This window comes from Dermacentor variabilis, chromosome 3 (assembly GCF_050947875.1).
Source record: "Dermacentor variabilis isolate Ectoservices chromosome 3, ASM5094787v1, whole genome shotgun sequence".
Lineage (NCBI taxonomy): Eukaryota > Metazoa > Arthropoda > Arachnida > Ixodida > Ixodidae > Dermacentor > Dermacentor variabilis.
The window spans coordinates 156,271,989-156,299,707 of NC_134570.1; the positions used below are offsets into that span (position 1 = coordinate 156,271,989).

Below are 27,719 nucleotides of genomic sequence, written 5' to 3' on the forward strand. Positions count from 1 at the left end.
ATGGCGCTGTTCAGGCAGGAAGTGTCGCATGCAGTGTACGTCCACTGCATGAACCACCGCCTCAATCTAGCCATCGTGGATGTCTTTAGGGTGATAAAACCGGTGAGGGATTTTTTCTCTCTTTTAGAATGCCTCTGTTTTCTTGAGTGCATCTGCAATTCAGTCTCTGTACGTAGGTGTGCAGAAAAGGTTGTCTGCCAGTGATAGAGCTTCAGCGTCTCAGCGATACACGATGGGCCTACCAGATAGTGGCTTGCACAACGGCAATGAAAAGCTTTCCTGCTATCCTTGTATGTCTCGCCGAAGTCATCGCTACAAACAGCAAGCGGGCAACGGAAGCTAGAGGTCTGCTTGAGCAAATGAATTTCTCATTTCTCTTCCATGTAAGCCTATTTACCAAAGTACTCAGCCGCCTTAAGGTTCCTTTGGACCTACTGCAAAGTAGAGACTGCAATATTAGTCCAGCACGCCTCATGGCACGCACAGTCATTGGCGAGTTCTCCGAAATGAGAAATTCCCAGAACGCATTTGACACTGTTTGGACGCAAACCTGCAGTGTTTCTGAAGAGAACGGGGTTTCCCAAAGAGAAAAGCAGATAATGGCGAGTTTTCTGCTGCATTTACAACAGTATGCATTGAGCGAAGGACGGCCCGTTGAAGAAGTCTCCAGATTCGAAGGAAACATTCAGAGACAAAGTTTTTCTACCCGTTTTCGACCACCTGATTGCGGAGCTGACTAGGCGGTTCACGGAGAATGATGATGTGATGATGTGCTCTGCACCCTCCACCCACGGAGTGAGAAATTTATGGACATCTCCTTACTCAAGCGTTTCTTCGAGCACTGTGCATGCGATATCGAAAGCGTTGGAGTGCAAGCTGGTAACGAAACTCTTCAGCGTATCGAAGCCGAAAGGAAGTGCAAGATAGAGACACTGCTGCAATTGGTGACTTTCTTGGGAGAATATGAACTAGCCTTCCACGAACTGCACAAGCTAGGTGTTATCGCCGTGACGACACCGGCATCATCATCATCTTCCCAATCAAAATTGGCCGAAGGCCGACCATCGGGCGGTGCTCGGCGGAACGCTAGGAGCCGATCATATCGGCATGAAGAGCTTGGACCGTAAGAAGGCCGACCTATGTTTCCGACCCCGTCAGCACTGGCTCGGCCACGGATGCCGGCACGGACGTGTGGGCCTGCATAATGCCGAGCGCGAAAGTTTTGGCTTGCCAGAGACGTCGGCTTCACGCTGGCCCGAAGCTGTTGGCCGATCATATATATAGGATGCCGCCGCCAACTTCTTGTGTGCTTCGAAGCGATGAGGGGGGGGGGGGGGTTATCGGAGAGCGAAACAATAGACTGTCGCTTCAACCGCCTGTGGCCGTCGGGTCAGGCAACATTCTGCGTGAGGCGGGTGCGTAGATGGTAGCTGTTCGTGCTTGATCGGCGCAGCTTCGTACGGTTTCTATGGCACTGCGCGTCTTGTTCGCGAGATGCGGACATTTCCAGCGTGCCGATTTTCACCTCCTACGGACATTTACACGTAAGTCGCACGTATTATTTACGCTAGTAAAGCCTATGTTTTGCAGCGTTAATTTGGAAGGAGATCACGTAAGGCTGCGTCCCTTTGTTTCGAGAGCTTGTCTGCGCTTGTCGAACTGTTGAAATCGACATGTGAATAGCGCAGCCTAAACTCGATGCCTTGTGGTCTTTGTAGCTGCACATATGTGCAAGTGCTCACAAGCCAAAGCTTGTCGTGCAAGCGAATTAAGAGACTTTGGGTGCATCGTCATATGCATGGAGCACGAATATGTGCATGCAGTGCCCGTAGCGTACTATACAGGATGTCCCAGCTAACTCTAGCCAGATTTTTAAAATATGCCGATGTACTCTGAGACAACGCGACCAAATGCATGTTACTGACTATTGTATAGAGTAAGTCACACTATTTTTGTATTCTCCTTAATTTCATAATTAGTCAAGATTAATCAAACACCTTCGGAAGCAACGAATTTAGGCAAAAAATCCCAATTAGATTGTTGTAGAGCGCTTAGCAAAACGTCCGACTAAGCAGTTTTGAACTTCCTATCTGTAAGGCATCAGTGTTTTTCGGCTTACTGCAGACGCCTGCAAAACACACCCAAAAGAAATACGTGACATGACTGCTTGCGCGGCGTGATTGCCGCGCTGACGAACGCTCCGCGTACAAACGAACATAGCGTTTAGCTGGGTGTGCTGCGGCTGCGTCTCTTACAGCTATCATGAATCGACGCGAGAGAAGCACATCGGTGGCGTAAATCGCACAGCCAACGCCTGCGTCACTGCCCTGTCACCTTTTAAGCGGCAGCACACCCTGCTAGATGCTATGTTCGTTTGTACGAGAAACTTTTGAGAGCGCCGTAATCACGACGCGCAAGCGCGGGCAGGTCACGTGTGTGTGTGTGTGTGTGTGTGTGTGTGTGTGTGTGTGTGTGTGTGTGTGTGTGTGTGTGTGTGTGTGTGTGTGTGTGTGTGTGTGTGTGTGTGTGTGTGTGTGTGTGTGTGTGTGTGTGTGTGTGTGTGTGTGTTTCATGGGCATCTGCAATAAGCGGAAAAACACTAACACGTAATAGATAGAAAGTTAGAGACTGTTTAATCGGACGTTTTGCAAAGCGCTCCACAACTTTTTCATTCGAATTTTCGCCTAACTTCGTTGCTTCAGAAATAGGTTAGTCAATCATGAGTAATTATGCAATTAATCACAGTACAAAAATAGTGTGACTTACTACATACAAAAGTCAGCAACATGAATTTGGCCGCGTCGTCTTAGAGTGCATCGGCATATTTTTAATCTCTGGCTAAATTTAGCTGGGACCCCCTGTATATGTCGTGCGCACGATGTGAGTATACATTGCAGTCATGGTGACCTGCGCAAGATAACGTGAGACTGCGTTTTCATGCACGATGCACATTTAGTGTTTGTCATGAAAAATCGTGGATTTGTCAGAACCTGTTCTTAAGTACAATGCTTAGAGTTTCAAATTTCATTTCATTCTTCCTTGCATTTATTGAAGCTTAAAGACCCGGAGGCATTACATAAGAAGGGGGCAAACAAAGTGTGAGGAACTCTTCATCACGCAAAGGAGGGAAAAGAGGAAGATAGACGAAGAATAGAATTGGGAACAACGCTCAGGAAGGAACCGAGCAAGTGGCACTATCATCAAGATCACTGTGAAAAAAACTACTAAATACAACAAAATACATACTACATAAATACTACTAAACACATAGTATGCATGATAATGAATGAATCATTAACAATTAATTACTTAACAGGGGTCAGGTAGCAAATGCATTTTTAACAAAACATTCTAGGTGAGGTGGATTGTTAGTTAGTTCCGACCACACGGAAAGTCGTGTGGTCGGCGGAAGAAACAATACAGTCAGGAAGAGTGTTCCACAGCGCTATTGAATTTGAAAAAAAAAAAGAATACTTCATTGAAGACGTGCGGCACTGAATGTGCACGATTGGACAGCTGTGGTTTAAGCGGGCAGAGATTCTAGGTGGGGGTAGTAGTCGAGGGTGTCTGGCTATTGGGTGATAGAAAGAGTGACGCATGCAGAGACGCGAGATGATACGACGTGATTGGAGACTGGGAAGATCGAGTGTGCGTTTTAGTTCAGTTATGCTGGTTTTACTTGAGTAGTTTGACATGATAAAGCGTGCAGCACGATTCTGAATGGCTTCTAATTCGTAGGTGAGATATGCTTGCGAGGGGAGCCAGGTAGATGATGCGTACTCCAGTTTCGGCCGAACGTATGTCTGATATGCAAGTTCTTTAATAGCGGGGGATGCAGATTTCATATTGTGACCCAAAAAACCAAGTGTGCGCGAGGCGTTCGCGCATATTGTTTCAATGTGAGTAAGCCGTGATAATGACGATGTCAAGTGAACACCTAGATACTTATAGCAGTCTGTTCGTGGTATTTTAGTTGAGCTTATGTGGTACGCGTAATTTGTGATGCTGCGCTTACGGGAAAAGGACATACATTGGCACTTATTAAGGTTAAGAGGCATGAACCATTTTTTACACCATGAAACAATAGTGTATATGTCTCTGTGTAGGTCAATGGAATCACCAAGGTTATGGATGGCGTTGTAGATGACGCATTCATCAGCAAAAAGTCGAAGTCTGGTTTTTGTGTTACATGGTAGGTCACTGATATAGATTAAAAATATCCGGGGGGATAAGCCTGCTCCCTGGGGGAAACCGGATGTAAAATCAGAAAGGTGTGAGTCATGAGAATTAGCGGATGTGTATTGTACGCGTCCTTTTAAGAAATGGTCTATCGAAGTAATCAGTGATGGGGGGATTCCAAGAGTAGATAATTTGGCAAGTAGGTGATTGTGGGGGACGCGGTCGAAGGCCTTCGAAAAGTCTAAGAAGGTGGCGTCAATTTGTAGGTGATCATCCATGTGTTGCACAATTTCATCAGTGAATTCAGAGAGCTGACTTTCGCAGGATAATAGTTTTCTAAAACCATGCTGGTATGAATAGAAGTTAATTGATTCAAGGTAGTTCATTAGATTGGTTATTATGATATGCTCCAGCAGTTTAGACGGTATGCTGGTTAGAGAAATTGGACGATAGTTATATTCTTTTGTTCGATCACTAGATTTATGGACGGGAATGACTTGAGCCTTTTTTTCAATCGTGGGGAACTTCACCAGTACTGATTGATTGTTGAAAAAGTAAGCTAAGTATTGCGCTTGACAGGGAAATTGTGTTTTTAAGTAATTTGCTGCTGATTTGATCCCAACCAGTCGAGGAGGATAATTTTAGACCGCGTATTAGCCCAGCTATTCCATCAGCGTTAATCTGGATATCGGACATTGTGGTTGGCGAGTGATGTGGTAATTCGGTAAAATTGAATTATATAGCAGGGGAAAATACTGATGTGAATTAAGAAGTTGTTAAGGGCTCTAGCACATTTTTCAGTTTCAATTAGTACGTTGTCGTCGTCTGAGAGCTGAGCTGAGTTTGATGCTTAGGCGGGGAGATAATCTGAAAGAATTTACGAGGGATAGACTGAAGAATTGATGAGGGCAATTGAAAAAAAAATATTTTTAAAAGCTTTCAATTCCTTAACGTATTTTGGGGCACTTAGTTCGTACCTATCCCAAGCTCTGCGGTTATTAGTTAACTTTGCTTTCCGATAATGGCGTTTTTTCTTATTAAGTAGACGTTTTAGGTGTTGCGTAAACCACCGGTTATTTTTGTCGGTATCTATAAGGATAGTAGAGACATATATGTTTTTTTTAAGTTTAGCACAGTGTTTTTACATAATGCCCAATTGGCGTTGACCGAGCGAGTGAGTATGACTGTCGAAAATCTTCGTAGAAGAGTGCAAGTTCGCGATTAAATGCGTCGAAGTTAGCTTTCTTGTAATCAGCGATTATTTTTTGCGTGGGGGCTTTCTTTTTTAATGGCAATGAAATGTCCATATGAAGTACGCTGTGGTCGCCAAATACAGCGAGCGGAGTCACATTTTTTTATGTTTTCCGGGCTAGATGTTAACAAGAGATCCAGGGTGTTGTCGCCCCTGGTTGGGCATGTTATCGCTTGGTGGAGGTTAAAGTCTAGAGTTAATTCAAGAAGGAAGGAAAAAAGGAAAAAGTGGAGAAGGAAAGGCGGGGAGGTTAATCAGTTTAGCTCAACCGGTTTCATACCCTACGCATGGAATGGGGATGGGGGGGGATGAAAGATGGGGAGGAGAGAGAGAGCACATAATACAGCACACACATCGTCAGTTACAGTCCGTCATTCTTGCGTGGTACGTGACATCACTGTCACAGCCGCTTGTCCAAGCCCGTTTCTTTCAAAAACAGTAGTAGTCCCTTCGTTGCCTTCAGCTGCGATGTCTTCTGTCAGCGATATGTGAAAATCGTGTTAACTGACGATGGTCTATTGTCAAGGTGCGCTTGAACGGACGCCAGGGACTGTCTCCGACATTCAGGACAGTCGCACAGAATGTGTTCCAGCGTCTCCTCGACAGGCATTGCAGAGAGCATTGTCGGCCATTCCAATGCGAAACGAGTAAGATTTCATGAATGCCACCCCTAGCCATAAGCGATAAAGCAGAGTGGCCTCTCCTCGGCGGAGTCCCGTTGGCATACAGAGATGCATCAAAGAGGGCAGGTCGTATTGACGATTGCTCCGGTTGGTCTGGCTGCTTGGTGTGCACCATAGAGAGAGCGTGATCTGCTGTGCAGCACTCGAAGTCTGCTGGCTGCGTCGGACCGTGAAAGTGGTATGGCCTCTTCCTGTGTGTCTTCAAGAGCTGCCCGAGCGGCATTATCGGCGTCTTCGTTTCCTATGACGCCGCAGTGATTTCGCAGCCACTGAAACGTCACGTGGCGTCCTTTCTCATGTGATGTATGGAGTAGGCATCTAATATCGAATACGAGCTGTTCGAATGGCCCGCGACGCAGAGCTGATAGCACAGATTGTAGGGCTGCCTTTGAGTCACTGAAGATTGACCATTGTCGAGGTGGTTCCCGGTTGACGAAATAAAGTGCAGCGCGAAGAGCAGCTAGTTCCGCAGATTTCGATGTCGTTAGGTGGTCAGTCCTAAAGCTGATGGTAATAGCTCTTGCTGGGACAACCACAGCACCGAACACTGGATGTTTGTGGAACCATCAGGATAAATATATACACTGTCCGCGTACCTCTCGTGCAGAAGAACCAGAGACAGTTGTTTCAGCACAGGCGACGACAGCTCAGACTTTTTCCCGATTCCTGGTACACTGAGATGGACTGTGGGGCTGATAAGACACCAAGGGGGTATCGATCGTTTAGATGCAGCGGTGAAGCCTGAGGGAAGTTTGTCGTTGCACTTAACGATAGTTTTCGAGAATGATGCTTGGTGCCTGCCTGAAGATAGTGTTGCCAGGTAGTGATAGGGGGCACGTGCAAAATGCCTGATGTGCGTTCTAAGGGCTTCCACTTTTGCATTGGCTAGTCCCAAGCAATCGCAATAGTTGCCTCTGTCGATGTGCATCTGGGCAAACCAAGACAAACTCTGAGTGCTGGAGCTTGTGCTGCCTGCACAACACGAATATTTGTCTTGCAGGTGTTGTTCAGCACAGGTAGACTGTATCTTAGAAAACCGAGAAAGAGAGCTCTGTAGAGTTTCAGCATTGCGTCTACTGACATCCCCCACGTCTTTCCTGTCAAGTATTTAAACAACTGGGAAGTTACTGTCAGGCGCCGTTTCATGTAGGCCACGTGCGGACTCCAACAGAGGTCTCGGTCAATAATTACGCCAAGAAATATGTGGGCTCTGACATAGGAAATGGTCCGCCCATTGATTGAGATGACATAAGGCGTCATTGGTTTGTGAGTAAATGCCACTAGTGCGCATTTTTCTGGTGATACGCTGATACCCTGTTTACACAAGTAGCTCGCTGTCAAAGTTGCCGCTCTTTGAAGCCTCGCAATTCAAGAAACTGTTTGGGTTCACTATAAGGTGTTTTGTTGGGTATTGAAAGTAGTGGCCAATTGATGCTGGGATGATTAAAGTCGCCAAAAAGGAAGATAGGTGCAGCGGGCATATCTTTTGGATGGATGGAAACAACTTTATTCTGAATCCGGCAAATTTGATGACCCGGGCTCAGGTCTCCTATGAGGGGACTTCGAGGCCTTGCCTCGTCGCCGCCTCTCGGGCTTGCTGGACAGCCCACTCTTGTGTCTTGAGGTTGGAGGATGCGCAGAGCGGCGGCCCACTTCGACGCAAGAGCCTCCGGAGCTACTGCCATTGTAACTGATGTAACCCGACACTCCCACAACATGTGTGACAGCGTCGCTCTAGTTTCGTGACATAATTTGCAAAGAGCAGTCGGGTATTGCGCGGGGAAAATGTGCTGCAATTCTATAGAAAGACATAAGAAATCGCAAAATTGGGGGTTACTATCTGGTAGACGGTGTTACGAACGGCCTGCAAGGGTACCGACCTACAAAATTTTCCCAGCCAGCTGCCAAGGTGGCGAGCTTCTCTGAAGCGACCTTGGAAGCCTTCGCCACTTGCTACGGTGACTCGTTTTGTAGGGACAACGATGTGCCGCGTCAACACCCCCTCGGCGCCGCCATGACTAAACGCGGTCGGCGGGCCAAGTATTGTAAGTGGATTCGCCGTGGCCGCCACGGCTTGTTAGAAGCGGTAGAAATGCTGGGAGGAGATGTCTTGCGGCCGTCTCACGGGGCTTAGAAGTCATGGACGGACGCGGCGGCCATTGTCTGCGGAGTCAACACTAGGATGAGGAGGCGCCTGTTCGAGGCAAGACACGTGTTCGAGGCAAGACAAGAACCCGCTCACCTTGGCGTGGTCAGTGAAACCTCTGCGGCAATGTGTGTAACCCCTCCCCCTCAAAGGCGGGTCGGCTACGATGGTTTTGAACGCTCCGAATTGGTAGCAGGTTGAACGACCGTTTTCTCTCACCTAGGTATTTAGGGAAGACAGTTTTTATAAGCAGCTTTTGTGCGGCTGCTGAGTGTGCATTCCTCTTTCAGTCATATTAGACTGATGAACTGTAACGTTCTCACGTAAATACTGTAAATAAACCTATATTCCTCGTTCTCGATGAGAAGCAGTCCTTCCCTTCAACAAAGTCCTCAGCGTGGATAAATTCGACGACGGCATTGGCCAGCTACCATCTATTTCATGCCCGACCCCAAACATTACAACGGTAACAGATTCCAAACACTATTTTGCCAATTGTACTGTGCAGGCTTACCCATGTTAGTTCGATGTTGTCGTCGTAATTTATCAGTGATGATGGTAAGCTGTCTCTAACGGCAATTAGTACGCCTCCCCTTCTCCTATCATGCCGATAGCGTCGGTAAACTGTAAAGTTAGGGTAGGATGGGAAAACTTTGTGGTCGCCGACGTCCTTATTTAACCACGTTTCCGTTAGTAAAATCATATCGGCTGTGGTGTCGTCTATGAAGCTTTCGAGTTCGTCACGCTTTGGAATTATACTGCGGATGTTTGTGAAAGCCACGATAATGTTAAAGGGACACTAAAGCGGAACAAAAAATCAGTCTGGACTAAAAAAGCACTGTTTGAGAATACTGCAGGCAGTCATTTCAAAATAATAGTTTGTTTATTAGGTGAGAAAATGAAGGTCGAAGTATCAGTATTTGAATTTCGCGCCGAAATTCCAACGCCGGTACGTCAGTGTGACGTCAGGGATCCCAAAGTATGCTTTCGCATTTGGGCCGCGTTGGCTGAGTAAAGGTTCCCGAAACTTGTAATGCTTAAAATATCGTTCCTTTAGAACACAATGTAGTCAATCTGTACCGCTATATAATTAAGTAGGCCCTAAAAGATGCAATCAAAATCCATGACGTCACAGCGACCAGGTGCGGGAGCTTCAAGGAGGCGTCGCCACCCGTCTTTCGTTCTTATGCTTTTTCTGGCTTACCTAGCGTCTTATCGTAATAAGAGTGGTGTTTTTGGTGTCCCAGAGAGGTAATTTACTGATGCTGAAGAAATCATTTTTCTCTTTAGTGTCCCTTTAAAAAAATGAATCATGGCGGTTTTTGAATGAAACAGGCGCGGAATTTCTTGTTCGTCACTGGGGCTGGTCAAATAAGGCATCACTTGGAGCTGGCAGTTCACTGCTGTTAAGTGTTATGGTGTGTTGAATGACGCTTTCGGATGCAGTATCATAAAAATAGCGTCCTATTCAATTGAGAGTCCACAAGGCGTCTGGTCCAATATTCAGCACTCAAACAATAGTTATACATGTCCCATTTCTGAAACTCACATAGTACATGACCTGTCATGGTTGCTCAGTGGCTATGGTGTTGGGCTGCTGAGCACGAGGTCGTGGGATCGAATTCCGGCCACGGCAGCAGAATTACGATGGGGGCGCAATGCGAAAACACCCATGTACTTAGATTTAGGTGCACGTTAAAGAATTCCAGGTGGTCGAAATTTCCGGAGTCGTCCACTACGGCGTACTTCATAAACTTGTTTTGGTACGTAAAACCCCGTAATTTAATTTCAACATAGTACGTCTCTGTATTTCAGATACCAGAGCGGGATCATGGGAAAATCAGTCAATTGTGACCTGGCTGCACAATTCTCTGGTGAATGGACTTACGCAATTCAAGGAAGGACATGTTCAAGTACGTTGATTAATTCAAATTTCATGATTGGTACAAAAATCTACTATTACAGCATTTCACAACAAACTATTCCAATTTCTGTCGTGTTTGTATCTAAATAGTTCAATAAAATTCTACAAAAATTATCTGTAGTGATAATTTGTCTACAAAGCGCTCACTTAAGATACAAACGTGTACATGAATTAAATAGCGAATTATACAGGGTGTCTTTTCTTATGTCAAACAATTTCTTTTTTCATTCCGGTTGCAGATACCAGCATTCCACTTCTTCATCTGGGTTACATTTTACAGGTGGGCATTACTTTCTAAATGAGTTGTAGTGCATAAGTTGCTAATTGGGGGGGGGGGGGGGGGGACAAAATCGTGCCCGTTATCTTTTTAATTAATAACCTTGATGCCCATGTTGCAATGGTGGAAATGAATCCTTAAAGGGCCCCTCACCAGGCCCCATAGCAAATTTTGGTTATACGCTAGAATTTGCTACGTGTCCTCTAGGGAGCTCTCTGCCGCAAAAATTTTTCAGATCGGCTTATTAATAGCCAAGGTAGAAATATTTCAGTGCCGCAAACACAATGTGTTTGCGGCACTGGAGCCCATCTGCTGAAACCATGTCATGATTTCAGCAGGTGGGCTCCAGTGCCAAGCAGGGCGCTCTCTCCACTCGCCCCGTCTAGCCTACGCAAGCGAAATTCCTTCCCTGCGTGCTCCAGTACCGGACCTCGAGGATCGCGTGACGCATACGTCACAGGCCCCGCCTTAATTTTTTATTTTTTTTGTTCCTCGCTTGGTCGTATTGGTGGTGGTAACAACTTTAAGGAGATTCTGCTCAGTTATGATCTGGCAGGCCCGAGTCTAGGATGGTCCCTCACGAGGAGCGACCCTTCCGGCCCAGGCAACGAGGGTCTTTTGTAGTTTTTGATCCGGCGTTCTGAGCAGCTCCTCCCACGTCTGATGTGAGGGAGCTGGCTGGAGCGACCTGTGAGGGGGTGTTTATTTATTTATTTATTTATTTATTTATTTATTTATTTTATTTACTCTGATACCCACAGCGCCATTTAGGCATTACAGCGGGGGGGGGGGGGGCTTACATACATCAATTAAACAGCTTCATCATCATCATCAGCCTGGAAAAGCCCACTGCAGGGCAAAGGCCTCTCCCATACTTCTCCAACAACCCCGGTCATGTACTAATTGTGGCCATGCCGTCCCTGCAAACTTCTTAATCTCATCCGCCCACCTAACTTTCTGCCGCCCCCTGCTACGCTTCCCTTCCCTTGGGATCCAGTCCGTAACCCTTAATGACCATCGGTTATCTTCCCTCCTCATTACATGTCCTGCCCATGCCCATTTCTTTTTCTTGATTTCAACTAAGATGTCATTAACTCGCGTTTGTTCCCCCACCCAATCTGCTCTTTTCTTATCCCTTAACGTTACACCTATCATTCTTCTTTCCATAGCTCGTTGTGTCGTCCTCAATTTGAGTAGAACCCTTTTCGTAAGCCTCCAGGTTTCTGCCCCGTAGGTGAGTACTGGTAAGACACAGCTATTATATACTTTTCTCTTGAGGGATAACGGCAACCTGCTGTTAATGATTTGGGAGTGCCTGCCAAACGCACTCCAGCCCATTCTTATTCTTCTGATTATTTCCGTCTCATGATCCGGATCCGCCGTCACTACCTGCCCTAAGTAGATGTATTCCCTTACGACTTCCAGTGCCTCGCTGCCTATTGTAAATTGCTGTTCTCTCCCGAGACTGTTAAGCATTACTTTAGTTTTCTGCATATTAATTTTTAGACCCACTCTTCTGCTTTGCCTCTCCAGGTCAGTGAGCATGCTTTGCAATTGGTCCCCTGAGTTACTAAGCAAGGCAATATCATCAGCGAATCGCAAGTTACTAAGGTATTCTCAATTAACTTTTATCCCCAATTCTTCCCAATCCAGGTCTCTGAATACCTCCTGTAAACACGCTGTGAATAGCATTGGAGATATCGTATCTCCCTGCCTGACGCCTTTCTTTATTGGGATTTTGTTGCTTGCTTTATGGAGGACTACGGTGGCTGTGGAGCCGCTATAGATATCTTCCAGTATTTTTACATATGGCTCATCTACACCCTGATTCCGTAATGCCTCCATGACTGCTGAGGTTTCGACTGAATCAAACGCTTTCTCGTAATCAATGAAAGCTATATATAAGGGTTGGTTATATTCTGCACATTTCTCTATCACTTGATTGATAGTGTGAATATGGTCGATTGTTGAGTAGCCTTTACGGAATCCTGCCTGGTCCTTTGGTTGACAGAAGTCTAAGGTGTCCCTGATTCTATTTGCAATTACCTTAGTAAATACTTTGTAGGCAACGGACAGTAAGCTGATTGGTCTATAATTTTTCAAGTCTTTGGCGTCCCCTTTCTTATGGATTAGGATTATGTTAGCGTTCTTCCAAGATTCCGGTACGCTCGAGGTCATGAGGCATTGCGTATACAGGGTGGCCAGTTTCTCTAGAACAATCTGTCCACCAACAGCTTATGGCATCCAATAAACAGCATTAAAAAACCCGCAAGGGGACAAAAATGGTACATCAGGATATCAATGTACAGCACGACAAAAAAAAAGCAAGGGGACAGAAATGATACATCAGGATATCAATGGCATTGAAACGGCATCACACAAAAAAAGGCAGGAAACGGCATCATACAATTAAGTAATAAAGCACTATGTAATGATAGCAAACTCTACAATTACTATATACTGCAAAATAAAGAAGACAATTTCAAAGAGAATTTGCAAAATGTTCATTCTTAAGTATACCAACTACGGCAGCAGGCAGTCGATTCCATTCTAAAATGGTTTTGGGGAAAAAAGTCGTTTTGAAAAGCTTAGTTCTACAACAGTATTCCCTAACCTTGAGCTCGTGATCTGTTCGTCTGGATATATAATGTGGCTGAAGAACATACTTATTACGGTCTATTCCAATTTGGCCATAAAATATATTGTGAAAAAGTTTCAAGCGTAATGCCTGCCTTCTCTTTTCTAAGGTGTCCCATTTTAATGTTTGTTTTGCACTAGTAATACTAAGGTTTCTGTCATAGTTGCCGATTACGTACCGTGCTGTTATATTCTGAACTCGCTCAAGTTTATCTCGGTCGGTGCACGTAGGAGGGTCCCATACGGTACATCCATATTCTAATATGGGTCTAACATAGCTTTTGTACAGAAGATCACGAGCCTGCTGGGGAAAGAGTTTTGTATTGCGCCGTAGAAGTCCTGACACTTTGCATGCCTTTGCTGTAATGAAATCAACGTGCCTGTGCCAACATATGGACGGTATGAGCAATACACCCAAGTACTTGTACTCGGAAACAATCTGCAATGGGGAACCGGATAGATAATGTACGGCTTCTGGCATACACTTTTTAGTAAAGCGCATGTGGGCAGTTTTCTGTGTGTTTATCTGCATATGTGACTCTCTGCACCAGTTTTGTAGTTTAACTAAATCATTTTGCAAAATAACAATATCGGCAATGCTTGTAATTTCTCTATATATTATCAGATCACCAGCAAACAATCTTACGGAAGAAACTATAGTGTTGGGAAGGTCATTTATAAATATTAAGAAAAGTAATGGGCCCAATACCGAGCCCTAGGGGACGCCAGACGTTATGCGGGCCGCACTAGATTTTGCGCCATTTACCACTACATGCTGAAACCGCAAGGAAAGGTATTCCTGAATCCATGCAATTACTTGTTCATTGATATTAAACCAACGTAGTTTACATACAAGCAATGTGTGATCCACCAGGTCGAAAGCTTTTCTACAATCTACAAACACCGAGTCAACACAAGAACGAGCATCCAGTGCACCACAAACTTCGTGGACGAATTCTGTTAATTGAGTTGTACAGGAAAGCCCTTGCCTGAAACCATGCTGTTTCTGATTCAGGAGGTTATGATTGGTTATGTGTGTCATTATGTTACTGCACAAGACGTGCTCTAATACTTTGCAGACAATACTTGTTAGAGATATTAGTCTGTAATTGCTGACTAGTTCGCGAGGCCCCGATTTATACACTGACACAACGCATGCCATCTTCCATTCGTGTAGTAGGATCCCGGTGTTCAATGACTTCGAGTACAGTATCTTAAGAAAGGGAGGGATGAACGACGCACTCAATTTGAGAAAAGCGCCTGTCAATCCGTCAGGCCCCCCTGCTTTGCTGGAATCTATACGTTCAAGAAGAGACTGTATTCCACTTTCATCAATAATTATATCATTCATGTTTTCAATGACCTCATTAGCAGACGGATGCGGAATTACGCTCGAGGCAGTGGGTGAGTAAATGGAAGCAAAAAACTTGTTGAAGCAATTGGCTTTTTCTAAGCTACTTTCTATTTCTACTCCGTCATGCTGAAGTGATGGGATACATACTTTGTCTTTGCTATTACATTTGACAAGATTCCAGAATAGCCTTTTGTGTTGTTTGAAATCGAGAAGGCAAAGCGTCAAAGAATTCTTTTTTTTTTGCCTGGCGGATTTTTGTTTGCAGTATTTTGGTTATGTTCGCAAGTTGATCGCAAGTTTCCGAAATGGAGTTTCTTTTATATTTCCTGTATATCCTATTCCTTTTACTAGTAGATTGAGCACGCCGTTTGGTCTGCACCCACGACGGCACATAGTTTTCTTGTATCTCAAGCATTTGTGCTTTAAAAAGGACCCATAACTCATCAACGCCGATTGTTTCAGAAAGTATTTCGAATGCTGGAAGGAATTCCTGTAATGCAAGTCCTATTCCATTTATGTTGGCTTGGCTGTAATTATACATCCTTCTGGCTCCCGAGCTTTGCGTCTTTTCGTACGTCCACTTCATTTCACATACCATAGCTTTATGGTTGCTAATACCTGGCACCGCCAAAACTTTCCTAACCCAATTTGGCTGATTAGTTAAAATTAAGTCTAAGACGTTATTTTGTCTCGTACCTTCTGTTACCACCTGGGTTAAGGAAAAACTGCTTAGTATCATCAACAATTCCTTTGCCACTGCAGATGTAGCTTTAGTGTTAGAAGGGTGCTTATTCCAAGAAAGCTCTGGGATGTTAAAGTCCCCGCCAATGACAAGGTAATCTGTATTGACTGTCTCTATCGTCTTTCAAAAATCAGACAAGACAGCAAGAGGGCTTGAAGGAGCCCTTTAAAACGAACATACTGATAATGTTTTCCCGTTTGGTAACGAAATCTTACACCATATTGTCACGTGGTAGTGACGGTGAAGAAAGAAGCAATACGGTGAAACAAAAAACTAGCTTTTATTGGGCGAACCTGTGCCCACAAAAACAGGCTACACTTATAGCACAACGATAGCGGCGAACACGGTCGGCGATCGTCGGAAAATCTGCTCAGCGGGTCAAGCATAGAGAAAGAAATTTCAACAAGAGCGGACACTCCCATAGAGCCCAGCGGCCGAATTGACTGTAGCACACCAAGCGGATGTTGTTGACTCCTTCCGGTTTCGGTTTTGGGCGCGCGCGTTTTGAACACCAGTTGGTACACGCCGCGCCGGCTCCGCTGCTCGGCGCGGCATTTTTTTTTCGCTTCTGCTGAACCTCGCGTGGCCTTGGCGTGGAATCGTTTCATTATTACGTAGAAATGATTGCGATTGACCTTTACAAGACTGCACCGAATCTGTCAGGTGCAATTTCATAAAGAAAACGAAAGACGTCTTCTGAAATGATGAAATGTTTATTTTGCTCTATATAAATGCTCGTTCCGGGCTTCTTCTGCATTCATCGAAAGTTGTGGCACCAGGTAAGCAGCAGTCGTTGCCGTACAATGCTCCACCGGATCCCATCAGCTGAAAGTAAATTACAAGCATGTATCATTTTGGCATATTGACCTAACAGGAGTATTTCGTGTAGAGGCGAAACGTGCGTAAGTGGTGAATGAGCGGCATTACAGATAAATTCACTTTTACGTACATTTCGCAGCAAAGACTCTTCCGAAACAATGCCATAAAATCTGAACATCTGATTTTCAAGCACCCCTCCTTTCCCTGGCATTATTTCCTGCACTTTAAGTGCACAAATACACGGGTGACTGCGCGTTTCCAAAACAACTTGGCCTCAGTCGACACGATGGTACGCGAAGTACACACACAGGCTCAGCCAGACCATGTTACACGCTCGCAGAATGCCTTCTAATCGCACTCAAGTCAGACTCGTGGGTGCAAAGCCTGTTTTCAGTCGCTCATAATACGTAAATGTCATGTTCTTGAGCTCCTCCGTGTTATCTTTTACGCGTCCTGCCGGCGCATGCAACACTCCCGTGTTATCACTCTCGGCAATCGCTCGTCGCGTTTTCGAGAAGCGTGAGTACCGAAATAAGGTATATCTTGTTGCAGGGCTATAAAATGCGTCACAAACTTGTCCCACTAAAATTCAGTACACGCAAAACTAACTCACTATGGCCGGCTTGCTTTTTTGCTAACACCTTCACAACCCCAGGCGCGGCGAGCAAGCCTTAAGATATCCCAAAATGTTACCAGATAAATTACAATACTTTTTCGGGTCAGAGAATGCGTCACGAACTTCTACCAGTAAGATCCAGTACACGCGAAACTAACTGCGGCACACAGCCGAGCTGCTTTTCGCTAACTGCGTCAATAAGCCGGGCGCGGCAACCGTGCTTCTAAACTACCCCAAATATAACGACGCTAGTTACAATAATGTTGGGGGCCACAGAATGCGCGAAAATTTGTCTGTCTTAGGCGCTACGACGCAGTACACGCATGTACACAGGCAAATGCTTCACACGGCCGAGCCGGTTTTCGCTTACTGCGTCAATATGCCGGGCGCGGCAAGCGTGCCCAAAACCTACCGAAATAAGTTACAGTAATGTTGGGACTCATAGAAAGCGTCGCAAACATCTCCCAGGACGAGGCATTAACTCAAATTAACTGCGCCAGGACGGCGGAGCTGTTTTTCGCTAACTGCGGCACTCGAACTAAGCCTAAATGTGCTTAAAATGCGCCGCACACTGTCAAACACAATTTCTCACCTTGCCGTAGTCCAGTGGTGCCGTGTCGAAATGCAGACGATACGCAAGAAAAGCATAGAGAAGGCCGGGAGCCCAAAAACATGGGCTATATCCAAAACAGACGGGTCGCCGAGCACGCGAGCTTCGCACGTACGGCCGGCCTCGCTCACTCCTGCGGCTTGTCTGGCGCATGACGTATGCACGCGCGTCTGGCGTGCCGCTAGCTTGTTGCTAGGCAACGCAACAAAAAGTTGCAAAGTGTAACTTCATTTACACGCAAAACTTTTTCACTTTTAGTGGGAAAGAATTAAAAAAATAAAACGTTGTCTGGAAGTTTATTTCACATTCTTTTTTTTTCTGATGCTCGCGTCAACTAACGGATGTTGTTGAAACTAGGCGTGACGTCTTTCCTGTTGCCAGTTTTTGAAGAGTGTCCCCTCTTGTTGAATTTCTTTCTCTATGGGTCAAGCGCGTCGGCTTTTATAGAGCAGTCGTCGAATGTTCCAGACTAATCGTTCGGTCCCGCGTGCCTTCCACAATGTTCTACACCATTTACGTTACGCGATGAAATCAGATAACACAAGGTTCGGCGACAACAGACAGCCGGGTAGAAGCATCGATAACTTTCCAGAAACGTCGGATACATGCAGGCGCGTCCCTCGCTGTGCGATTACATTTGTTAAGCGGCGAAACGTGGTCGCCCGATAAAGATAAGTACACGTGTCAATACCCCCCTCTTAAAAAGCATCGTCCCGATGCTACAAATATAAGAGAGCGAAACACAAAAAGACACTTCTGAAACATAAGTAACAACAAAAAGAAATAAAGTCCAAAGGTCAGTTACGCGAAGCCACAAAGTTCATTAACGCTGGTAGTAGGGCTTGAGTCGCACAACGTGGACTATTTCAGGTCGTGAGCGGCGCCGCTGTGATAGCGAAATACCGTCTGGCACGACCTCATAGTCCAGTGCGCCAATACGTCGGATGATCTTGTACGGTCCGAAATAGCGACGCAAAAGCTTCTCGCTCAGTCCTCGTCGGCGTATAGGGGTCCAAACCCAAACACGGTCACCGGGCTGGTACTCCACGAAACGTCGTCGGAGGTTGTAGTGTCGGCTGTCGGTCCTCTGCTGGTTCTTAATTCGCAGGCGGGCGAGCTGTCGGGCTTCTTCGGCGCACTGGAGGTAGGTACGGACGTCAAGGTTTTCCTCGTCAGTGACGTGAGGCAGCATGGCGTCGAGCGTCGTCGTCGGGTTCCTGCCGTAGACCAGCTTGAACGGCATGATCTGTGTTGTTTCTTGTACCGCCGTGTTATAAGCGAATGTTACGTACGGCAGGACGGCATCCCAGGTCTTGTGTTCGACGTCGACGTACATCGCTAGCATGTCGGCGAGGGTCTTATTCAGCCGCTCCGTAAGACCATTCGTCTGCGGGTGGTAAGCCGTTGTCCTCCTATGCCTTGTCTGGCTGTATTTCAGAATGGCTTGGGTGAGCTCCGCTGTAAAGGCCGTTCCTCGGTCGGTGATGAGGATTTCTGGGGCGCCATGTCGCAACAGGATGTTTTCGACAAAGAATTTCGCCACTTCGGCTGCGCTACCTTTCGGCAGTGCTTTTGTTTCAGCGAAGCGGGTGAGGTAGTCCGTCGCCACGACGATCCACTTATTTCCGGTTATTGACGTCGGAAAGGGTCCCAGCAAGTCCATCCCGATCTGCTGGAATGGTCGGCAAGGAGGCTCGATTGGCTGTAGTAATCCGGCTGGCCTTGTCGGCGGTGTCTTGCGTCGCTGACAGTCTCGGCATGTTCTGACATAACGGGTGACGTCGGCGGTCAGGCGCGGCCAATAATACTTTTCTTGTATCCTCGATAGTGTCCGGGAAAATCCGAGGTGTCCAGCGGTCGGATCGTCATGTAGGGCGTGCAATACTTCTGGACGAAGTCCTGACGGGACAACAAGAAGGTAATTGGCGCGGACTGGTGAGAAGTTCTTCACGAGTAGACTGTCTTGAAGCGTGAAGGAAGATAATCCGCTCTTAAATGCCCTGGGGACAACGTCGGTGTGCCCTTCCAAATAATGGACGAGGCCTTTAAGTTCCGGGTCCGCTCGTTGTTGTTCGGCGAAGTCTTCCGCGCTTATTATTCCAAGGAAGGCGTCGTCATCCTCGTCATCTTGCGGCGGTGGGTCAATGGGAGCGCGTGATAGGCAATCGGCGTCTGAGTGTTTTCGTCCGGACTTGTATGTTACAGTGATGTCGTATTCTTGTAGTCTGAGGCTCCACCGTGCCAGCCGTCCTGAGGGATCCTTTAAATTCGCTAGCTAACACAAGGCGTGATGGTCGCTGACGACTTTGAATGGCCTGCCATATAGGTAAGGGCGAAATTTCGCTGTAGCCCAAACGATGTCGAGGCATTCCTTTTCGGTTGTAGAATAATTGCCTTCCGCTTTTGACAACGACCGGCTAGCGTAAGCTATCACGTGTTCATGTCCATCTTTTCTCTGGACCAGGACGGCGCCGAGGCCTAGGCTACTGGCGTCAGTGTGGATTTCGGTATCGGCGTGCTCGTCGAAGTGCGCAAGTACGGGCGGCGACTGCATGCGTCGTTTGAGTTCTTGAAATGCGTCGGCCTGCGGCGTTTCCCACTTGAACTCGACGTCACATTTAGTTAGCTGCGTCAGCGGCTCAGCGATGCGTGAAAAGTTCTTGACAAATCGCCTGTAGTAGGCACACATGCCAAGAAATCTACGCACTGCCTTCTTGTCGATGGGCTGTGGGAACTTTGCTATGGCAGCTGTCTTCAGCGGGTCGGGGCGGACTCCAGATTTGCTGATGACGTGGCCTAAAAATAGAAGCTCCTCGAAAGCGAAGCGGCACTTTTCCGGCTTCAGAGTAAGTCCTGATGACCTGATGGCCTCTAGTACTGTTGCCAGCCGCCTAAGGTGAACGTCGAAATTTCCGGCGAAGACGACGACGTCGTCCAAGTATACCAGACAGGTCTGCCACTTCGATCCTGCTAAAACCGTGTCCATCACGCGCTGGAACGTTGCAGGCGCCGAGCACAGTCCGAATGGCATAACCTTGAACTCGTAGAGGCCGTCTGGGGTGATGAAGGCGGTCTTTTCGCGATCTCTTTCGTCGACTTCTATTTGCCAATAGCCAGACTTGAGGTCCATGGACGAGAAGTATTTAGCGTTGCAGAGCTGATCCAATGCGTCGTCTATCCGTGGGAGGGGGTATACGTCCTTCTTCGTGATCTTGTTCAGACGACGATAATCGACGCAGAAACGTAGGGTTCCGTCCTTTTTCTTTACCAGAACAACAGGGGATGCCCACGGGCTTTTCGACGGCTGGATGATGTCGTCGCGCAGCATTTCGTCGACTTGTTCTCTTATAGCTTCACGTTCTCGCGCCGGAACTCGGTAAGGGCTCTGACGGAGTGGTCGAGCGCACTCCTCGGTGATTATGCGATGCTTGGCGACTGGTGTTTGTCGAATCCTCGATGACGTCGAAAAGCAGCCTTTGTATCGTCGGAGCAGACTTCTGAGCTGCTGTTGCTTAATCATAGGGAGATTTGAATTAATGTCGTAGTCTGGTTCGGGAACCATGGTCGTCGGGGTAGATGCGGCGGAATCCGAGAAGACAAACGCATTACTGGTTTCCAGAATTTCCTCGATGTACGCGATCGTCGTGCCCTTGTTGATGTGCTTGAACTCCTGGCTGAAGTTTGTCAGCAACACTTCAGTTTTCCCTCCATGCAGTCGAGCGATCCCTCTTGCGACGCAAATTTCACGGTCTAGCAGTAGACGTTGGTCGTCTTCGATGACGCCTTCTACGTCAGCGGGTGTTTCGGTGCTGACCGAAATAACAATGCTGCAGCGAGGCGGGATGCTCACTTGATCTTCGAGCACACTCAAGGCGTGGTGACTACGAGGGCTCTCCGGCGGCATTGCTTTATCTTCCGACAGCGTTACTGACTTCGACTTCAGGTTGATGATTGCGCCGTGTTGGTCCAGGAAGTCCATACCGAGAATGACGTCTCGTGAACACTGTTGGAGGATAACGAAGGTGGCAGGGTAAGTCCGGTCACGAATGGTTATTCTTGCCGTGCAGATCCCAGTCGGCGTGATGAGGTGTCCTCCAGCGGTGCTAATCTGAGGGCCTTCCCATGCGGTCTTAACTTTCTTCAACTGGGCGGCGATGTGTCCACTCATTACGGAGTAATCGGCCCCTGTGTCGACTAAGGCAGTGACTGCGTGGCCGTCGAGAAGCACGTCGAGGTCGGTTGTTCTTTGTCTGGCATTGCAGTTAGGTCTTGGCGTTGGATCACGGTTGCGTCGTGTTGAACTGAAGTTGGAACGTCGCGTCGTCAAGTCGTCTTTCGTCGGTGTAGTTTTGGCTTCCAGACTTCGTCGGGACGGCGGCGTGTCGTTATGTCGTCGAGATGGTCTCTTCGTCGTCTTCGTCGGCGGAGGAGGATCTTCGTCAGTTCGACGAACAGCAACCGCACCTCCATCGGTTGCTGCTTTTAGTTTTCCGGGTATGGGCTCGCAGAGCGGCCCCGGGCTGGGCCAGTGTATGGACGGCGCTGCGGCGACAGGTAGCGGCCTGGTGACGGCGAACGGGACGGTCGTCGAGAGTTCCACTGAGTGGCGGCTAGGTAATCGGCAATGTCACGTGGGCGCTCCCCAAGCTGTGGACGCGGCGCGTTGACGGCGAACCCTCTCAGTCCCATGTCGCGGTATGGGCATCGGCGGTACACATGGCCGGCTTCTCCGCAGTGATAGCAGAGCGGGCGGTGGTCGGGGGCTCGCCAAGTGTCCGTCTTCTTCGCATAGGTGCGCTGGGCGACGGGTGGGCGCGCTGGCGGCGGCGGCGGCGGACGACGGAATTGCGGTGTTGCAGGACCTTGCCGCGGTCGCGCAGGGGGGCCTTGACGGCGGGCGACGGCGGCGGCGGCGTAGGTCATTGCTTCCGGCTGCGGTGGTTCTGGTTGCACCTCAGGAACTCCAAGGGATCGGTGCACCTCTTCTTTCACGATGTCGGCGATAGAGGCCACTTGAGGCTGCGACGAAGGCAAGACCTTGCGCAGTTCTTCGCGCACAATGGCCCTGATGGTCTCGCGCAGATCGTCCGTGGCCAGTGATTGAATTCCTGCGTAGTGGGTAGAGCTTGTGCGGTGGTTGAATTGCCGGTTCCGCATTTCGAGTGTCTTCTCAATGCCGGTGGCCTCGCGAAGGAACTCTGCTGCGGTCGTCGGTGGGCTTCGTACCATTGCGCCGAAAAGTTCTTCCTTCACACCACGCATGAGTAGGCGTACTTTCTTTTCCTCGGCCATATCCGGGTCGGCGTGGCGGAACAGACGGCTCATTTCTTCCGTAAAGATGGCAACGTTCTCATTTGGTAGCTGCAGTCGGGCGTCCAGCATAGCTTCGGCCCTTTCCTTGCGCACGACACTTGTAAAGGTGCGCAGGAAGGCGCTACGGAACAGGTCCCACGTTGTCAAGGTCGACTCCCTGTTCTCAAACCAAGTTCTGGCGGCGTCTTCTAAGGCGAAGTAGACATGCCGCAGCTTGTCGTCGGGGTCCCAGTTGTTGAATGTCGCGATCCGTTCGTAGGTTTCCAGCCATGATTCCGGGTCTTCGAATGTTGAACCGCGGAACGTTGGAGGCTCCCTGGGCTGCTGCAGCACGATGGGGGACGCTGGGGCTGCCATTGGGGTTTCCTTGGCCACTATCTTCTTGGTCTTCTCAGGTAGAAGTCCGTGCTCCGGGGGCAGCTGTTGAAGACGGCGGCTTGCTCGATGTTCCGGGACGGCGCTGGTGTTGTCTTTGAGGTCTGGGCTTGGATTACGGCTTGTCGGGGGCGTCCGGTACATGGACGTAAAGCACCTTCACCAGATGTCACGTGGTAGTGACGGTGAAGAAAGAAGCAATACGGTGAAACAAAAAGCTAGCTTTTATTGGGTGAACCTGTGCCCACAAAAACAGGCTACACTTATAGCACAACGATAGCGGCGAACACGGTCGGCGATCGTCGGAAAATCTGCTCAGCGGGTCAAGCGCGTCGGCTTTTATAGAGCAGTCGTCGAATGTTCCAGACAAATCGTTCGGTCCCGCGTGCCTTCCACAATGTTCTACACCATTCGCGTTACGCGATGGAATCAGATAACACAAGGTTCGGCGACAACAGACAGCCGAGTAGAAGCATCGATAACTTTCCAGAAACGTCGGATACATGCAGGCGCGTCCCTCGCTGTGCGATTACATTTGTTAAGGCCAGAATACATGGAGCGAACTTTCACGACGAAGTTCGGGCGGCAGAAAATCTGCCACGCCGCGACGCCGTATGTTCGTCGGGCTGCGCTACATAGAGCGAAGACACGGCGGCCGCCGCCGGTGAGTCGCTGCGTTGTTATCGGCGTGGCTAGGCAGTTTAATTCGCGCTAAGCCACTACTTCAAATATAGACGAGGCAAATGCGCTGTAGTGAAACACATAAAACAAAAAAAAGAACTTTAACGACAACTATTATCGCTTTTGAATTGCGGAACACCCTAAAAATGCGTAAAATTTTGTTTAGAAATGATTTCTAATGTTTTTTATGTGTTTGAGACATTCATGTGCCGATGTAGTTTAAAGAAAGCGGCGATGCTATGCGTTGTGTCAACACTGGGCGGGTAAACAACTTTCGCCTTTCTAACTCCGCGGCTCTGTTCTGTGGCTCAACGCGCGCGCGGCCGAAGCAAGCAGACCCGAAAGTAGCGCACGTGAGCTTGTCTAACCATGGCTGTTATTAACTTAGTAACCGCTTTGGATGCCGTGAATACGAAAAGCGGGAGACCGGCGTGAACGATAGAGCGGGATCGGGATACACGGACAAGCGGGGAAGCCTAGCCGGAAGTCGGGGCGGATAGTGAGACCTGATTGGCTCGCTTTGGGGCGCCGCTCGTTTGCCGCTTCCGGTATCGTCGCCGCCCGACGAACTTTTCTGCGCCAGCTGCTGGATCGGCGGCGAACGACGTTTTCTTCGCCGCCGCGCGTCGCGCGTACGCCGCCGGGCGTCAAACGCCGACTATTCGTCGCATATTCGCTCCATGTATTCTGGCCTTTAAGCGGCGAAACGTGGTCGCCCGATAAAGATAAGTACACGTGTCAATATATCCTCGCAATTTGCGCTGCCGATCTCGAGAGCGGAACAAGAAAGCAATGTGTGAACAAGTATAAAGACCCCACCACCATGACGGTTTCTATCGTTCCTAAAGCATGTGTAGCCGTTTGGAAAGACTTCATTGCTTGTTATTTCTTCATCTAGCCATGATTCCGTTCCAAGCACTACAGTTGGTTTGGTCATGCATAGAAGGTTGTGGAAATCATCTACTTTGTTCTTGATACAACGGCATTTGACAACAAGTTACATCTGCTTCGGAGCTGCGCATGCGTCATGTCGTTTGCACAACCTGGCCACTACCTTTCATCGTATACATATGCTTGCCCGTTTATAAGCAGCTTATCATATTGCTACGGAACAGCACGTAACAATATTTTAGGTTTGCGCGAGCACCATCAAGGTCATTCCTTTTGCCGAATTCCCAAAGAAACTTTTCTTTTTCTGCGCACTGCCTCTGAAAAATATTCTGATATACTAATATTGGATCCTTTTAGTTTCTTGGCGTTGGCTAGAAGTGCCTGTTTATCTTTAAACATTGAAAACATGTAAGCCCTCGCAACCCCAAAGAATGTGATTTTGGATAGCCAGTATTTGATTTGTTCAGTTTTGACATATTGGGTTCCATTGCCCCTTGGTAATTATGCCCAGCCAATGTGGGCTGGGGAACGACTCGCATTTTTTTTTCCGCGCTACGCACTTCCGCCTACGGCGTCGCGCGCGAGCTGTTGTCTCGTTCGCGCAGCGCACGATCTTGCGCACTGTGCACGAGGACACATGACTAGCGGTATAATTCAGTGATTCACGAATACTGAGGCCGAACAAGCAGACCGCAGAGCGTGATCACACGCTGGAACACGGTAGAAAATTGTATAGTTTCGGTACCTGCGCACGTGACCTCACGGCCTTGGGAACAACACAGACGAAGCGGAAGTACATCTCTCTTGCTTCGGTGCGAAGTAAAACAAGAAGCACGCAGACATTCCGTTTGTGTTTTATTTCTCTAAACTTAAAAAAAATTATGGGGTTTTACGTGCCAAAACCACTTTCTGATTATGAGGCACGCCGTAGTGGCGGACTCCGGAAATTTAGACCACCTGGGGTTCTTTAACGTGCTCCTAAATCTAAGCACACGGGTGTTTTCGCATTTCGCCCCCCATCGAAATGCGGCCGCCGTGGCCGGGATTCGATCCCGCGACCTCGTGCTCAGCAGCCCAACACATTTCTCTAAACTTCAATTCGTCAATTCAAGCAACAGATCGCACAGATAACAGATGACCTGAATAATTCTCGAAGTCACGTGTCACCACGAGCGACGTCACACTGCAGACGCGATTACGTCGCCGTCCGGCTTGGAGCGCGACGGCCGCGAGTGAAGAGGGAAACGGCGTTCGGATTGACATTTCAGATCATTCCGCGGCGCGTAGCGATGCAATACTTTGCAGACACGATCGTTGTCGCGCAATGTATGCTCCGAGCTTGTCAGCTCAACATGGCCAGACCTGGTGAGGGGCCCTTTAACATGCAGGGCCTATTCAGTTGGAACCAACCAGTTTCAAGATATACGTCAAAGTATACGGCAAGAAATACCCTTGGTGTCATAGCTATTTTGTTGCTGCTCTGCTAATATATCCAATGTGTGAGGGAAGTAATCGGGACACCAGCTCATTTTGCTGAATCTGACTTCCTAATGTCGAAATTGGTGTTAGTTACAAAATTGCTTCCGATTGAATACGGCTTGCACGTTGACGGGCTCTAATTCCGTCATTACATGTACCCTAAAGCGATTAATTAAAAATATAGTTAGCGCAATTTTTTTCAATTAAATGTTTCTGCACTAGCGACTTATCCAGAATGTCGACCACTTAAGGTAACCCTGTTGAAGAAGCGGAACACGCCGGTATCTGCGACAAAAGGCCTTAAAATGAAATAAGAAAAAAGTACCCAGTATCATCATCATCATCATCAGCCTAGTTACGCCCACTGCAGGGCAAAGGCCTCTCCCATACTTCTTCAACTACCCCGGTCATGTACTAATTGTGGCCATGTTGTCCCTGCAAACGTCTTAATTTCATCCGCCCACCTAACTTTCTGCCGCCCCCTGCTACGCTTCCCTTCCCTTGGAATCCAGTCCGTAACCCTTAATGACCATCGGTTATCTTCCCTCCTCATTACATGTCCTGCCCATGCCCATTTCTTTTTCTTGATTTCAACTAAGATGTCGTTTACCCGCGTTTGTTGCCTCACCCAATCTGCTCTTTTCTTATCCCTTAACGTTACACCCATCATTCTTCTTTCCATAGCTCGTTGCGTCGTGCTCAATTTCAGCAGAACCCTTTTCGTAAGCCTCCAGGTTTCTGCCCCATATGTGAGTACTGGTAACACACAGCTGTTATACACTTTCCTTTTGAGGGATAGTGGCAATCTGCTGTTCATGATTTGAGAATGTCTGCCAAACGCACCCCAGCCCATTCTAATTCTTCTGGTTATTTCAGTCTCATGATCCGGATCCGTGGTCACTACCTGCCCTAAGTAGATGTATTCCCTTACCACTTCCAGTGCTTCGCTACCTATCGTAAACTGCTGTTCTCTTCCGAGACTGTTAAACAATACTTTAGTTTTCTGCAGATTAATTTTCAGACCCACCCTTCTGCTGTGCCTCTCCAGGTCAGTGAGCATGCATTGCAATTTTGCAATATACGTGACTCAAAAAAGAAAAAGATGAAAACCGGCAAACGAACGCTGGACGTGGACAAGCCATGCTGTTGCCGTCGTGGGGGAAGTCGCCGGCCCGGGTGTCGGCCAAGCGCGGTCATGATGATCTAACCGGCGATCATGACGCCGGCCGGTGTCGCCTGCCGAATGCCTGCCGGTGGTCGGCAAACAGACTGGCCACGTGCAAAAACCAAGCTAGGCCCGACCCAGATGACCGAGATCGGGCCGTCTACTTTTTAACTGGCGATGTGCGTCGGCCGGATCTTCTGCCGAGCTCTTGTTTTTGCTTGGGTGGCGTGCGCAAGCTTTCGTGCTTTCGAAGATTGAAGACTATCTTCGCAGCAAGATGACGAACGACCGTCTGAGCGACGCAGCTGTGCTCGCGGTCGAGCGATCTCTTGCCAATAAGATAGATATTCAGCGTGTTGCCGACGTGTTTGATGCTGCGCACAGTAATCGGCGTATGCGTCTGCACTAGTATGTCAGTATATAATGATACCTCATCTTATGTCTGCGGCGTTTTCGAGGGAAAGGTGTGCGCCACGGGCGAAGGACCGATACCTATACCGGTATCGGAACACACGCTTCACCATCAAATCAATCCCGGATGTGTTTTGTCTTGTACAGCGCAGGCATTGGCATCTG

At 48.0% G+C, this 27,719-nt stretch overlaps 1 long non-coding RNA gene and 1 pseudogene across 1 annotated transcript; one reads left to right on the plus strand and one right to left on the minus strand.

The window, feature by feature from the left end:
• On the plus strand, window positions 1-27,719 carry LOC142574836 (uncharacterized; annotated as a pseudogene).
• LOC142574276 (uncharacterized) lies at window positions 15,887-17,438 on the minus strand. Its single transcript, XR_012826485.1, has 2 exons — window positions 17,222-17,438; window positions 15,887-16,019 (listed from the first exon to the last, which is right to left on the minus strand). It is a non-coding gene; the product is annotated as an uncharacterized LOC142574276 (long non-coding RNA).